Below are 15,642 nucleotides of genomic sequence, written 5' to 3'. Positions count from 1 at the left end.
AACGTAGACTCCAATAATTGACTACGTTCATTCTGAAACGACTATTTATAACATTCCCGAATTAATTAAAACTGCACTTCCATTGGAAACAAGCTGTGAAAATATAAAATCCGGATTCAGTTTTAAAGAAACGTATTCATATAATGAAAATATTTGGAAAGAACAGCATTGGAAGGAACAGCATATCGTACAGAAAAAATTGAGGTTGTCGTTTGGATCTTCGGGTTTTCGCTAGGAAGAGCACATCGTATATAAACAACATTTAGGAAGTAGATATCGGCTAATGAAACGAAAGGCTGTTCGAGATCACATATCATCGATAGCTTTTGCACCAGCAAGAAATATAATGGATTATCAAGAAAGTAATTTCGGTTTTGTACTGTAAAATAAAATTCAATTTCTTTTATACAAATAATGAACTTTAATCTATTATATATTTTCCATTTTGTACAATGAACCTTTTCCAATTTTCTAATAACTTCGTGATTCCGCTTTCATAGAAATTCTGGTCCTTATTAGCAAAAAATTGAACCAAATGCGATTTAAAGTTATCGCCATTAGTAAAAGTTTTACCTTTCAAAGAGTTTTCCGAACTTCGAAATAAATGCTAATTTGATGATGCAATGTCAAGACTATATGGGGGATACGATATCACTTTCCAACCAAACTCCAATAATTTTCCAGAAAATTTAGTTCTTAGTGGAACAAGATCCCATTGCGATTTGTCAATTCTGGTCGTTTTTCTTTGATTGTTTCCTCATGTTTCATTAATTCTCGACAGTAAACATCTGAATTGATAGTTTGGTTCCTTGAAAGCAGTAGAAGCAGCTGAAAACACAATACCTTTATAATCACAAAATTAACTATCAATACGACAGCATGATCTTTTTTACTGCGATTCATCTTTCGATGTGTTTCTTTTTTTACTGACTCAGCTTTCATGGTGGTTTACGTTTGGATCATAATCGTTTTCAATCGATGTTATTGCAAATAATCCATTTCTCATCACTACTTATAATCCGTTTCAAAAACGGAACGGTTTCATAACATTTGAGATGCATTTGAAATAACGCAAATATTGATTCGTTGTGTTAACACTAATCCTACCAGCATTTCATGTATACCTATTCTTACCGTAATCGGTCATTTCCCTAGTGTAAAAGTTTTACGGAATAAATATTGTTTCTTTCGATTGGAATTGTCAATTTATTATAAGAAATAATGCTCATAACGTAACTTTTAAGTAATAATAAAATAACCACTCATATATTTTCATTTTTATATGTATCATAAATAACATAAATAGGAGATCGTAGAGACGGTGTTTACTTTATTTAGAAATAAATGAAGGATAGCTTTAATTTTTTAATTACATTTTTTGCAGATGATAGGATTCTACTTCATACATTTACCGCAAATATATTTTTTATAGATCATACACAAGATTTAGTTTTGTTTTCTTTCGTATCTGGCATGTTTATCGCGAATGTGAAATATTACATTTGCCATCTCTCTATTGCCATCTCTTCTAATATTTGTAATAGAAATTGTTGTCTGGATATATTTTGTCCATTTGTTTCTTTATAAAGGATCCATACGTTGATACCGGCCACATCAAGGATGTTGAAAAAAACATGCATAGGCCATCTATAGGATTTTGATTTAACGCTGTACTTTCTTGCCATTTGATCGGTAACATCGACGCCAAATTTGGTTTTGTTATAATACGCAACTGCCTCAGGTATTTGGTTTCTGTGTTATTGATTTTTATACTTTTATGCTTTGAACTTAGCATTGTAACTTTTTGGCTGGTTTGGATTCATAAATCGTTAGAGTGCAATTATTTAGTTTATACTGTTGAAAAACGTTCCTTTTGTATTTTGCTGATTTCGCCAGCTTGGGCAATTCTCTTCTGTTAATGCGAATAGTACCAAGTAATATTGTTCATTTTGTCAATAATTTTGTTACCAGTGAGGCGCTCCTGAAAAAGTTATTCGTCGCAACGTGTTTCTAACATCGAATAAATGGTTCAACTAATTTTGAGGACAACAAATTCACCGAGTGGTATCCACGATGGGGAGTTTTCTTCTTTTCTCAAATATGGAAAACCGTCTATAATGTATTTACTGTTGGCATTCGATGCTAATCAAAATTTGATGCCAAATTTATCAGGCTTACTTGGCGTGTACTATGTAAATTTACACCTTACTTTTGTAGAGAATATCTCATCAACAGTCAGATTCATATCGGGATTGTAACTATTTTGACTATTCTTAATAAATCTATTCCATACATGTGAAATTAGAGCAAAATCGTGTTAAGATGTATACAACTATCTATAATTGTGACACTTAAATCCAGAGATAAGGTCCCAGGTAGAAAATTTTAGAAAATGATAAAAAATTTGTACACCGATTAACTATAATTTACAGATAACTAGTACTTGTAAATAAGCTAGGTGATGAAGTTTTCTCAATATAAACAAAAGAAAAAAAAACCAAAGGTGAGAAATTGATTAATCAGAAAATCTAAGAATTTACAGATAGTTGATGATGAACGGAAAAAATAATACAAATGTATAAATTCATAATTAAATTTTGAACCGATTATTTGACCGGGCTTGGTACGGTTAATGTTAAGTGAACCACCTCTTTCAATTTAAAACTTGATTTTTACGGGAAATTTTCTCATCCAGATTCATCATTAATAGGAGCTAAATAAGTTCTCAATAGTCTCTTTTCCTTATGATTTATCAAAATGGAATTGTATATTATCAATAGAATATATTTCAAGGTACCATCGATAAGCTATAGACAGAAATATCGTTCATCAAGGGGGTCAAAAATAATTCTTGTTAAAATAAAGTATATGAACAAGATCACTCACTCCTATATAATTCAATATGCTTCACGTTGTTCTAAAAATTGTGTATCTGTCGTTTCCCTGTGCTTTCAAGTGGCACAAAGTTCATCTGAATCGAAGGTTTAAAGGCTAGCAGATGAATATGCTATGAAATATCAAACCGTCACAGACACATCTTCGAAGTTTGAAAATCACAAGACAAATTTATATAAAGATTTTTGTGGATTTTTTTAGAAAACAAAGGTCTCTTTTACACATAAATTCTTCTCTAAGACAAAAAACTAATAATTATTATATAACGAGATTTTTCAAGATGTCAACATGTACCATAAAAATAACACCTGTAAAATGAACTTTTCTGGTACAAGCATCTTACACGTACTTTTATATTATAAATAGTTTATACTTTTAGGTTAAAAAAAAACAATTCCATCAAACGTCTGCAGAATTATATTTTCTTGATCGAATAAAAATGCGAAATCAACTCCCGAAAAGATTGTATACAAATACAATCGATTGTCCACCATCATCTTTAACATGCTACAATATGTGAGGTGTGCATAAAAACTGTGTGATGATAGATATTTCATGGATGTTAATAAAATATGGTAGATGTTGATAAAAAATCATACAAAGAAGCTTGCTCAAGTAACAAACCTGCGTTTGTAAGGTGTATAAGGGGCTGTGAAATTTATTGTTTTCCCTACTTGACTCATTTGATTCCCCAACTGATGTGTAAAAGATTGTACAATTTTTATTAGATGATATAAAAGAGAATATAAGAGACTTCTATTTTTCATAACGATATACAGAATATCCACGGAACTGGGCCGAGCTATATTTTTGAAAAGATTGAATTTTGTGCATTGATGCCTTGAAAGGTATAATTGCATTTTTTTTTTTTTTTTTTAATAAAACTAATTTTGACTACATTAATCGATATAATTTTTTGTCTTTTACAAAACATGTTAATAATATTATGTCTAAAAATTGTTGATTTGGCACTGACCTAGGCCCAGTCAAATGATCGCTTTCAAAATTTAATTATAAATTATACATTTATTGTTATGTTTTTATTCATCTGACTTTATATAAAGTCTTAGATTATCTGATTAATCAATTTCTCAATTTTTGTTTCTTTGCTCCTTTTTTCACTGGCAAAATTCATCGCTTGACTCGTTTACCATGACCTGTCATTTTCATCGGTAGACAAATTTATATATTTTTCTAGATTCTTCTGTCTGAGAACTTAACTCTGAATTCAGATAATTCAAGTATGCATATATCTGAATACGATATGTATTCGGCTTTATCACAAACAACCAAATGATCTGACAGAGATAATCTGGCAGGGCCGATTTCAGATATCGTCTAAATATAAGAAAGTCTAATCGGTTCCTTCTGTCTAATGCAATATTCTTTTGAGAGGTATAGAGTATAGATTGTACTTTAAGAGCAGTCAAAAATGACAAGAAGTACATAAATTTCATAATATTCAGTACATTGGTTTTTGTTTTATTCCTAAATATGTCCAAACAAATATGTTCAGTTAGAAAGATATTGGAAGACATACAAAATATTAGTGAAGAGTGTTCTGAAGGGCGAAACTCTGAGTCTGAAAATAAACAAATTGAAAGTGAGGATAATTTATTCGACATTGAAGAAGTTGAAAGTAATAAAACTTTGAGTTTGAAAATAAACAAATTGAAGGTGAGGATAATTTATTTGACATTGAAGAAGTTGAAAGTAATGAAAGTCTGAGTCTGAAAATAAACAAATTGAAAGTGAGGATAATTGTTCGGCATTGAAGTTGAAAGTTATTATTCGTACAACATCAACGACAAAGGAGAAAACTTTTTGAATGCCCGCAAAGGACAAAAGCGCCGAAGAGTTTTATCAGTTTTCCGAAGTTTTCCAGAGTTTTCCGAAGGAACATGAATTGAATTACAATTCAGAATATCGAAGTGGCTTTTAATGAAACAGTTTGGCAAAAAAATAGTAGAAAGTTTAACAACCGAACGACCATCAGATAATTTCAAACAAGTATCAGGTCCAACGACATATGCCAAACGAAATATTATATCTGGTAAAACTAAAACAGCATTTTCTGTAATAATTGACAATAATATTATTTCATATACAAAAAAATGTACGGGAACAAAGTATTATGGGTTCTAGGGACTAAGTGAAATCTGTCAATATCAAAAATATCGGCCTATACGCTATACGCACGTAGTGCGTATACACGTTATCAAACAACGTATACGTTATCAAACAAGAAATTCAACTATTTCCTATCTATGAAATTCGAAATGGAGATCTGTTCTTTTTTTTTCTAAACTTATATTTTTCTAACGTAGTTTCGTAAAAATTTTAAAATATCATTGATCAAAAAAAAAAAAAAAACACCTAAGGAATTCAACATTTAAAAACCGATAAATTTGCTCTTATTTCAAATGTATGGAACAGGTTTATTGAAAATAATCAAAATAACTACAAGTCCGATATGAATCTGACTGTTGATGAACAACTATTTTCTGCAAAAGTAAGATAGAAGTTTACGCAGTACATACCAAGTAAATCTGATAAATTTAGCATCAAATATAAACAGGAAGTACAATATAAACGGATTTCTATATTTAGGAAGAAAAGAAATGCGACGTCGCATCGTCGATACCACTCGATGAATTTGTAACCCTCAAACTGGTCGAATTATTTACACGATATTAGAGACACGTTACGATAGATAACTTTTTCACGAGTATATCACTGGCGACAAAATTGTTGGAAAAACAAACAACATTAGTTGGAACTATGCGGAGTAACAGAAGAGAATTACTCAACCTTAGATAAATCAACCAAAGACAAAATGAAACATTTGTCGATAATTATTTATAAATTAAATAATTCTACTCTAACAATTTATAAATCTAAATCAAAGAGAAAAGTAGTAATATTAAATTCGAAACATAAATTTGTAAAAATTAATAATGATAAGAAGTAAATATCTGAGATAGTTGAGTATTATAATAAAATCAAAATCAATGTCGAAGTTGCCTATCAAATGTCAAGAAAGTACAGTGTTAAATCCAAATCCTATAGATGGCTTGTACAAGTTTTCTCAACATCCTTGTTTTGATCAATATTAATGCATGGATCCTTCATAAGAAAATAAGTGGACAAAATACAACAATTTCTACTACAATTAGTACAAGAGCTTGCCGAAGATTACCACGAATTGCTCCACAAAAAAAAAAATAAGGAACATTTAGTGATTAATGTAATATTTCGTATCCGCGGAAAACATATCAGATACGATTTTGCAAAGATAATAAAACAACTAAATTTTGCAAAAGAAGAAATAATAATAATTAAAATTAATTCTGCAGAAAATAATAATAATTTCGGCAAAAAAATTTGTCTGCGGTAAATATATAAAGAAAAAACCTATTATATTTGCAAACAATAGCAATTGAGTAAATAAGAACATCCTTCATTTATTTCTAAATAAAGTAAAAGCTGCACTTACGATCTCCTTTTTATGTTATATTTATGTCCTGTTTATATTCTTTTATTATTTAAAAGTTATGTTATGCATTATTTCTTACAAAAAATAGACAATTCCTTCCGAAAAAATAACATTTGTTTCATAACCTGTCAAATGACCAAGAGGAGCAATAAACTGGTATGGGCTCGCTACATTTTAATATCTTATGGATGATTTACAGAAAGAATTCAGGAAATAAGAGGAATGAGAATGAGAAGAGAATGGCCGCATTTTTTTATCATCGTAATTTCCGGCATATATAAAAGTCCCAAAGTCGCCCAGAGAAAAATCAATATACCGATTTTCAAGCCGGCTCGCATTGATCTCGTTCAAGGCATAGACGTGAAGAGTTTTTGTACACAATATACACTGCAACAATACTATAAGACATAGTATAAAATCATGCAAGTCCGTATTATAAGATAGAATTTCCCCTTCTTACGTATAAAGTGTTATCATTTACATCAGGAGATGTTCTTTAACGTAAACTTATTATTAATATTTCTAAGAAATAAAAAGTACATATACTTCTTATCAGTCGCGATAGAACTATACAAGTGCTGTTTAGTGTGAAAAAGAAATACCACATAGTTTACTCTTATTAATTATTAATAATTTGTATTGCAACCTTTATATTTTATTACCTCTAACAGTCTTATTGATAATGACATACAATTTTTTAATTGTTTTTTTAAACTCCTTTTCAATACACATTTTTAATTCTTCCGTATTGTTACGGAATAAACTGCTCTCCTCTAGAGTATACTGCCTTAGCTAATATTCCCCAACAATTTTCAATAATATTTAAGTCAGGCGATCTCGCGGACCGTGGTAAAATGTCTATTTCTTTACTTGCATTACCTTCGCAGTATGCACAGCTGCATTAACTTGATGAAAAATGAACTTCTGTTTCGTTATCTTCGATGCATGTTTTGATAATTGCTCATTAACAATGTGTATATATGATTTATTACTCATTTTTGTGGAAATAATTTCAATATTTGTTTTTCCATGGTAGCCTACGGCTTTCATATCATTACGCTACCACCACACATTCGTCGTCTTTGTAATAAAACTTCTTCCTTCGTTAAAATGTGAAAATAATAATTTAGACCATCTGGTCCATCCAAATTAAAACGTTCTTCGCCAGAAAAGGTAACTCTTTTCCATCTATTACGTCAGTGTGCTCGTTGTTCTGCGAACTCTAATCTAACTTTTTTTTTTGTTTCTTAGTTAGAGGTGGTCTTTTTTAACATTTTACGCCTTTTTAAATTTTTGGAACTCTTAATTATACGTTGTACAATTCGAACATTTACTTTTCTGTCCGCTTCTACTGCTATTTGCTGTTCTGTTAATGTAGAATTGGAAGCACATGTCAATATTGCTCCTCTGTCTGAAGAAGTTGTCGCTTTGGAATCACCTGAATGTTTTTTTAATATAATTTACATTATTTTTAAATAGTTATATATTATACGATAACTTCGTCCTAATATTTTCGAAATTTCAGTCAACGAATAATTTTTAGTCTAAAATTATTAATCATTTTAATTTCATTTACATTCAACTTTTTTTACATGGCATTTTATAAAACAACGAATTTGACACACTAAATATTATTTTTAATGTTGCACGTTTAATATTAACAATTTTAGAAGAAAAATTTTATTTGCACAGTGTTCCTGTTTGAATACTCAATGGAAACTATCTTATAGTTTTACTGTGGTTCATAGGATGTACTTTGATGTAACTCTGTAATTCTTAGAAATATCAATAAAAACTCTGCGTTGAAGAACATCTCCTGATGTAAACAATAACACTCTATATACTATATCTGGGAAGAACAAATTCTTTCTTATAATACAGGCTTGTATGATTTGAAATGATGTCTTACTGTCGCGAAGTGTTATCTCTATTTCTAATTTGGACGCGACATGTAAACGTGTAAATCTTTTATTTATCTGTAGCATTTGTACCATTAATGTTGAAATGGGTCGAGGAAAACAATTAGATAAGAGTGAAATCAACCAAACCTTATTATCAAAATCAAATTATCATAAAAATTGCGATATTATTAAATAGAAGTCATCACGTTGTGTGTAACTTTTTTAAAAATCCGAAAATCTACGGAAAAAAGAAAAGTACTGGCAGACCACATGCTATAATAAAACGCAATAGGCAACCTATATTATTCGTAGCTTTCAATTACAAGGGAACTGCAAGAAAAATCGCTGAAGAAGCAGATGTTTTAGCTAACGTAAGAACTGTACAATGTATTCTCTAAAGCAATAAACAAATTAAACGAGAAAAAAAACTGGAAGGAATACCTCCTTTAAGTGAGCAACATAAGGAAGCTCGTTTAAAGTTTGCACTCGATCATGTTCTATGGAAAAAGAAGTGGACAAGTGAGAAATTTAGTGACAAATAGAAATTTAATTTAGACGATCCTGATGGCTGGATTTATTGCTACTTCCACGATCTAAGAAAAGAAAATTAAATATCGTTCTTCATTCCTTAAATCATGGAAGTCGGGTTGCATCTTTCTACATCAGCTTGAGTTTGCCTATCGTGCAAATAAGAATATTCATAAATTTTTTAAGCACCGTCAGCGTGGGATACGATAAAGAAATTAGTTTAAGTGAAGAATACAAAAAACAAAAGCAGATAACGATAGTGATGAAGTAAGAATTCTACAAAGGCGAAAAATCATTATCTATTATCCTGGTTTTTAAGCGAAAACGATAGTGCTACTGCAGAAAACACACGATCAGACAATTCCTAACGGATAAGTTGCACAGAATTCGAAGAAACATAGTTTATACCTGGCAAAAAATGTGCAATGCCACAAGTATCTTCAAATATAAAAGAACCAATAAATTTTGTTCAAGTTATATTTTACAAATGAACTAGTAAATGAAATAATTACTGAAACCAATAATTACGCCGAAAAAATTTACAAGGAAAGATATTATTATCGCACTCGATGTGACGAATTTGGCGTAGTATTACAAATGAAGATAAATCATTTATTGGGATAATAAATATGGGGACATATTTATTGGACAATAAATATGGGGACAATGCCGTTGACAAATATATGAGTGTTGATAAAAAATAATGTCAGTAAGATTCCGTTCTATCCAAATGCGTTCGCGAGAGACAGATTCATTTAAATTTTCTGGATGACTCATTTAAAAATACTTTCGGCGCAATATACACGTTCAAGAACACGTTTGCGGCTTCTAATTTTTGCGGCTTTCTGGAGTACAATGCACGGCATAATAAAATTACCATTTTACATGCGTATAGAAATTTTTTTAAAATAATGTTTTTAATAGAAAAGCATTCTATCATCGGCTTTTTTGGAAGCTTTACTATCACATTAAAGATATGTTAAAATAATTAAAAGAGTCTTTGCTATAAGAAGAACTTATAAGTTTATTCTAATAAAACGAGCATTTTCATATATCACAAAGAAAGTAATCGCCTTAGAATTTGTAGTGTTTTCATTTAATCGCCTTGTGTACAAGGCATAAAGTGTAAACAAAGAACTTTTTACTGTGACTAACAGTTCCTTGTTCACATATTAAACAACAATGCAGTATATAGAAAGACAATGAATATGATTGGTAGACAAATTTCTTATCGAGTTCGAAACCTGATTATCAAACATTGTAAACGCGGTATTTTGCAGCGGAAGATAAACAGAAATATGAAGTTAGCAAAAACGCTGTCTAGAAGTTTTACAACAATTTTTTGAACACCGGAACGATGGTCGATCGGTCCGGGAAAGATCTAATGGTCAACTTGGGGTTATGGAAACATCATATGAATAACAGAAAAAGATCCGTAAACAACTGTTAGGAATCTTCGTGAATCGCTCCGTCTTACCACTTTCGATCGGACAATGCGCAAGAGACTGCGGGAAGTAGATCTACAGTCATTTCGCACGTAAGCACTCATTGATTAATAAAAAAGAAAAAGAAAAAAAAAAAGCGACTCGAATTTGCAATAAAGTATGCAAATCAACCCATGAAAACGAATTCTGTAGAAGGACGAGAGTACATTTAAACTTCTTAGATGTAAGTAACGATTTCGTGTATGGCGGATAACTAAAGAGGAGCTTGAAGATTGTGAAAAAGACGGTGAAATACGGCAGAAATAACATCGTGATCTGGAGCTGTTTTTTTTTTTTTTTTTTTTTTTTTTTTTTTTTTTTTTTTTTTTTTTTTTAAGGAAGGAGTAGATCAATTGGTGAAAATCGATAGTATTATGATTGCTGAGATTTACATCAATATTTTATGTAAAAATTTGAAAGTTTTGCTAATTCAATTAGGCTTGGAGAACAACTTTATTTTAATACAAAATAATGATCCCAAGCATACCACCAAAAAAAAAAGGAAGGTCTTCAACTCCCGACACGTAAAATTGCTTAATGAGCCTTCGCAGTCTCCAGACTTAAGTTCCATCGAAAATTTATGGTCGATTTTGGACGGAAATGTGGACAAAACTGTAGTCACGAACAAAAATAATTACTTCGATGCGTTGCAACAAGCTTGGGAAAATCTCTACCTCAATCATCTACATAATATGGTTGAAAGTATTCCCGGACGATTAGCAGCAGCTATTAAGACCAAAGGAGGCCATACTAAATACCAATTTTGGTTTCTTCGAAATATAGATTAAGATTTATAAAGTAGTCACCTTTTTGTCCTACATGAAAATTCGTATTCTTTTGGAATATAAGTTTTTATTTTAACAAATATTCCTGTAATTCTTCTGCCACTTCTACCTAACAATAGGATCCTAACAAATAGGAGGAATGTGCTTAATTTTAATAAAAAAAAAAAAAAAAAATGTAATAAATCTGTAATGGCATACCGAAAAGGCAACACCTTAGTTTTAGCAAAAAAAGATAAGAGGATCGTGACATGTCTAACCAACTATTATAATGAAGATTTGACTTCTGTAAAGAGAATTTCACGAGTTAGTGTTGAAGTTAATGTGAAAAAATCCAATGTTTTAATAAACTACACAATCGTGCCGATCAATGTGCTTCAGTATACAATTTCTTAAGGAGATCCTTGAGATGGTGGCGAAAACTATTTTTTTGAGGTCTGTAATCAATTCATATACTCTGTATAAAACAGTAGAAAAGGTAGAGAAATGAACAACTGCTGCTTAGTCATCTACGATATGTAAAAACCTTAGTTAAGCAATTGAGTGGAGAGTTTCGCCAGACTAGTGATCGAGTTTCCGTTTCAATCTCTTGTTTTGAAGATATCAAAATAAATGGAAAATTATATGTCATTCTAGCAGAAAATAGGAAGGATTGCAGGATCTGCTTTTCAATCAAATGAATTCAGCAAAAGACACCAGATAAGATATTACTGCAATATGTTCCCCGAGAAGTTGGAGAATGTCGCTATATAAAATTGCTCTATAAAATATCATATAAACAACAATACAGCGACTAATATATTAAATATTAAAATATAAAAGTTTTATACATTAATTTGTATAAAAATGTAATTTGTATTCTAAGTTAAAGGTAAGCAATTCACTAAATATGCCTCGAGTGCAAAGAGTTAAAACTAGATTGTACGGATACGAAAATTGTTATTTAGTATTGTAGGTTTGTGTGAAACAAATAAAAAAAAAAAAATCCGAATTATGTACGTTAAGGAATAATACACTCTCTGCGTAGCACAAACCTTTTTACCGGGAATCTCTAACGAAGAGGTGACATAGTCCACACTCAAGTGGTAGAGAAAATATTTCTCTTGGGGATTAGAAATCTCCTTAGTGAATACATATATTTTATACAAAGAAAAAAACTAAAAACGAAGGGAAAAAACCTAAGAAGATTCCGAGAAATGATTTTATTGATGCTTACTCGCGATTCTCGTGTTTCAAATATGAAATTCGGAAGGCTTGGAACTAGTGATAAACAAGATCGTTTAAATGGAAAACACAAGAATTGTGCACAAGGTTTGCTCAAATAGAAAAATACCTGGAGGAAAAAGAGGAACTAATTTTTTTATGAAACGGGCCAAAAAAAGTAGGATTGCGCCCTGAATTGTTTCAAGAGATATCATACACTTGAAAATTACAAAATACAACAATAGTGCAAAAAAACTGACATTTAATTGAGTTTGTTTCTTTTTTTATTTACTTAAATTGCCCTATTTTTTAGTTGCAGTAAATTTCAAATAAAACACTTAAAAGCGTTGGGAGCTGCTAGTAACAAAATTGAAATATAATTCGGAGTGTAAAGGGTTAATATTTATGTTGAACTCAATCAACGATACACAGAAATAAAATTTTAAGCGAATATTTATCACAATTTTTGAATTTTTAAATGTCGATGTGAAAAAGAAAATATAATGAAGATACAGTGGATGACAAAAGTATCTGTACAGTATATGAAAACAAAAGGACTGTTATTACTTCCATTGTTGATCAGATTGACATAAATTAGTTCGCATGTCATTCGCTAACATTGGTAGTAAGTAATATAAATAAACAAAAGTTAATTATAATACTTGGTCACTTGTAAAACTTGATTTGGTCAAATGGTGAAATTTCACTGGGACAGTTCAACATTGATAAAATATTGAACACGTAAACGAATTGAATAAGGAAAAGAGTTCCAATATTTTTTCGGTTTCTTTGTTAAAAATCATAAAGATTAATTTGTTAAACGTGGACCATCTAGATCAGCTTGGGATGCCGCTAAAGCAGGTGGGATGAAAGAAGAAAATTTTATTATATCCATCAAACAGTTCGTTCAATACGTGAAGCTATCTAACGAAAAATTCATCTTTCTGTTCATAGACAGCTATGATTCGCATTTGCTTATTGAAGTCTTTAATTATTTTACAAGCAATGGCAATCTTTCCTCCTCACTATAGCAACAAGCTTTCACCCTTCCATAAAACAATTTATGGCTTTAAAAATATAATTCAAGATAGACTCCGATAATTGGCTACCTTCATCCTAAAACAACTATTTATAACATTCCCGAATTAATTAAAACTGCACTTCCATTAGAAACAAGCTGTAACAATATAAAATTCGAATTTAGCGTTGAAGAAACGTATTCATATAATGAAAGTATTTTTCCGGAATCAAAATTTTTGGTGTCTATATTTAGATATATTAGATAGACATCTCCTTGTTTGGGTCTTTCTGAAAGGAACAGCATATCGTACAGAAAAGATTGAGGTAATTGTAACATCTCGTTTTCCTGTGCTTTCAAGAGGCACAAGGTTCACCCGGATTGAAGGTTTAAATTTAGTTATTGATCAATACGTCGGTGCAACTGTACGAGCTGTTCTTATACGTTTTGTCTCAAACATTTCTCGCAAACTGATTAAACCAAGTTTTTATGAGTTGCCAATCCTTGAAAAAATGTCCATTAGTAGGAATTATACTATTGTTAAAAGCTGACTGACGGATATATTATGAAATATCAGTCACAGTCAGATCTTCAAAAATTACAAGATAAATCTATACAAAAATGTTTTTTTTTTTTAAAGGTCTGTTTTACACATAGATCCTCCTCTTGGAAAGGACAAACTAATAACTAATAATTATTATATAACAAGGTGTTTCAGAATGTCAACATGTACTATGAAAATAGTACTTCATAAATAAACTCTTCTGGTAGAAGAGTCTAAAGTGTACTTTTATAGATATATACACTATTTCATCAAATGTATGCAAAGTTATGCTTGCTTAATCGAATAAAAATGAGAAATTAATTCCTAAGAAAATTGTATAAAAACTTAATCGATCGTTCATTAATAAAACTAAAAATTATTAAATTTGGTAATAAACATCTGTTGAAAAACAGCATCAATAATGTAAATTATGCTAATATCGATTGCGAAATGGAAATGAATAAGCAATCAAGCAGTGCATTCTGCTCTGTTAATAACGAAAACAGTAAAGTCGAGAGATCTGATAGTCTATGCATAATAGACAACTGCCTGTAACAGTAAGACAAATAATTTTCGGATAATATATCAATTACAAATTCATTTAGCTTGTTATCTGAAGCCACTTGTCTCTGGAGCCAACTATTAAAAATACTTGCTAACCAAAACCGCCTCCAATTCATTATATAATGGTTCATTATTGAGCCATTATTTGTATTTCTATCGTAAACAGTTGGCGATAATTACACATTGAAACAACTGAAAAATAAGCAAGTCAAAATCCAAGTCGGTACAACGAACATTTACAATAAAATAGTGTCGGCCCTAAAGGGAAAAAAAAAACACCAAGTTTCGCACTTATCAGCTAAAAAAAGAAGAAAACAAAAACTATAAAGTTGTATGAAGGATGTATTATAAGGAAACAATTTCACCAAAAATTATATCCCGTTCTTAGGCAAAGAATCGTAGTAAAAATCTCTCTAAAAAATCAGACTTGTGATTATAACAATAGCGGTACAAACTAAAAAATCAATACATCTAAAAAGTTATACCCAATCATTATCATCATAAATACAAATTCAATTTTATTTTCCAAACCAAGATAATGACACATACAACAAAACCGCAGAAGATTACTTTAAAAAAACTAATTACTAATTAAAATATATTAAGACAAAGATTATGTGAAAACAAAAGGATTGTTATTACTTCCATTGTTGATCAGATTGACATAAATTAGTTGGCATGTCATTCGCTAACATTGATAGTAAATAATATAAATAAACAAAAGGTAATTATAATACTTGGTCACTTGTAAAACTTGACTTTTCGTCAAATGGTGAAATTTCATTGGGACAGTTCAGCATTGATGAAATAAAATTGCGACGCAACTGTATTGATGGGCCATTTTGCACATCTTAAAGCAATTAATAAAAATTCTCCAATGTAGGCTCTACAATTATAATAAAAAAAAGTTCAAGACTTAGATAGGTTTCATCTCAATTATAAAATATTGTCAATAAAGGGGGAACCACGGTAAAATATTTAAAAATTCGAATTTTCAATTATTACTTATTTCGAAAAATACATATTTCAAAAATATTCTCTGAAATTTTGAGAAGTAAATTTATAAAGTTAGTGAATCGTTTCCTTAAAAACGATTAATTATTCGAATTGGAAGATTATCTTGGGTAACTGTTTTGATGTTTATCACTCATCTCGTTACACATACAATGGGTAGGGGGGGCAAAAGTATTTGTACAGTATGTGAAAACAAAAGGATTGTTATTACTT

The 15,642-nt window shown here is 30.4% G+C and overlaps 1 long non-coding RNA gene across 3 annotated transcripts in view; it reads right to left on the bottom strand.

Moving 5' to 3' along the window:
- Positions 1-15,642, bottom strand: part of LOC122636364 — a 117,287-nt gene that overhangs the window by 45,973 nt on the left and 55,672 nt on the right. The window contains exon 6 of one of the 3 annotated variants that reach the window (XR_006328925.1): positions 574-828. The exons of 1 other annotated variant lie outside the window; for it this stretch is intronic. This is a non-coding gene — a long non-coding RNA (uncharacterized LOC122636364). Of the gene's footprint in view, positions 1-341; positions 829-15,642 lie in introns of those variants that run through there. One more of the 3 variants, XR_006328924.1, reaches the window with a different exon arrangement.

This window comes from Vespula pensylvanica, chromosome 21 (assembly GCF_014466175.1).
Source record: "Vespula pensylvanica isolate Volc-1 chromosome 21, ASM1446617v1, whole genome shotgun sequence".
Classification (NCBI taxonomy): domain Eukaryota; kingdom Metazoa; phylum Arthropoda; class Insecta; order Hymenoptera; family Vespidae; genus Vespula; species Vespula pensylvanica.
Note: the sequence above shows the minus strand (reverse complement) of the source record. Positions and strands in the feature narration are given on the sequence as shown.